Below are 1,516 nucleotides of genomic sequence, written 5' to 3' on the forward strand. Positions count from 1 at the left end.
TGGACAACATGCCTGCCTTTGTTGGGTTATATGTCCTAAAACTCATAGTATGTAAACAAAAACATGTTCTATTTTCAATGAAGTTATTATTGTTGTTTATTCAGTAAAGATTGTTATTGAATAAATTGAACTTTACGATCATTAATCTAAATCCAATAAAATAAGAACACTCTGGCTATAGTATGATTACTTAAAACTATATGTAGAGATATAAGAGTGGATCAAGTTCAAGTATATATAGTCAAAATGATCTATAGTATAAGGATAAGGCTGAATACCTTATTCTGGGGACACTATGGATGCGGCCCACTTTTGTATATGATATAAACAATGTGATCCGTAAATTGTACATGTGGAGACATGTGAGTGGGGGCGTCCTATGCAATGAGTATTGCATAAGATCGGACCATGAAGAAAACCACTCTCACTTTATAATGTCGTTTACTGTTGAGACTGATTTTCTTTTCATTCAATAACCTAGGTACTCGGTTTTAATCCTAAGCTAACCATGAACTCCTGTTTATTTAGAATTATCCTTAGATTTGCATGGGTGAGAGTGGCTCTAGTTCGCCGACTCAATAGGCCTCCCATTTCAGGGGTAAGACTGGGTGAATAGCTGGGGACGTGGGGTGCAAGATGGAATTCACTCCTACCCACTTTTAGGGATAGAAGAGAGGTAGTTCCCTTAAGCACTGACTCCAGGTCTTGAACAAGGGGCCCCACCCTCTCGTTGGCCTGAGAGGGATTCGGTTTACTGGTTGGACCACAAACCAATTGTTCATTAGAGAATCAGTGAGACATAAGGAACAAGAAGTAACTTTAGGGGTAGAACGGTAAATTGACCCAGCTCTAGTTACGAACAACCTGTGAAGGATCGACTTACTAATCATGGTTATATCAAATGGACAGAAATATATCTATAGTGAGAGAAGTGCAACTACTAGGCTATAGTGGAGTGTCCTAGTAGTTAACGAATGTTGGTTAACAAGGTTAATGAGTTTAACCGGTTAATCTTAGATCATTGGAGCCCATGATCTATAGGTCCATTAGGTCCCTATGCTAGCTCATATCGGACTAAACCATATAACAGTGTGACGAGTGAGTTCGAAGTGTTCGAATTCAAATTAGGGAATTGCGCTACTATATATGATATATTTAACCGCATTTTTGTTTTATTTATGAATTAAACAAAAAAAGAGAATCTGAGATATTTAAATAAGATTTAAATATCTTAATCAATTATGTGTCGAAATTGATTGGGATTGACATTTGAATTAATATTAAATATTAATTAAATAGTTTAATTAATCATTTAATGTTACTTTCATTTTGTTGAATTAAAATGAAGAAAGTCAAAATGTTGACTTCATTTAATGGAAAAATCCATGTTAGTGAAATTTTAAGGTGTCAAAATTGTGTTTAACCAAACTTGCATGAGTTTGAGTAGAATTTTGAGTGTCAAAATTTTGTTAACTCAAACATGCATGCTTGCCACATGATCCCAAACATTTGAGTG

The sequence above is a fragment of the Cucurbita pepo genome, unplaced genomic scaffold (assembly GCF_057944985.1).
Source record: "Cucurbita pepo subsp. pepo isolate OVF unplaced genomic scaffold, ASM5794498v1 scafford_10, whole genome shotgun sequence".
Lineage (NCBI taxonomy): Eukaryota > Viridiplantae > Streptophyta > Magnoliopsida > Cucurbitales > Cucurbitaceae > Cucurbita > Cucurbita pepo.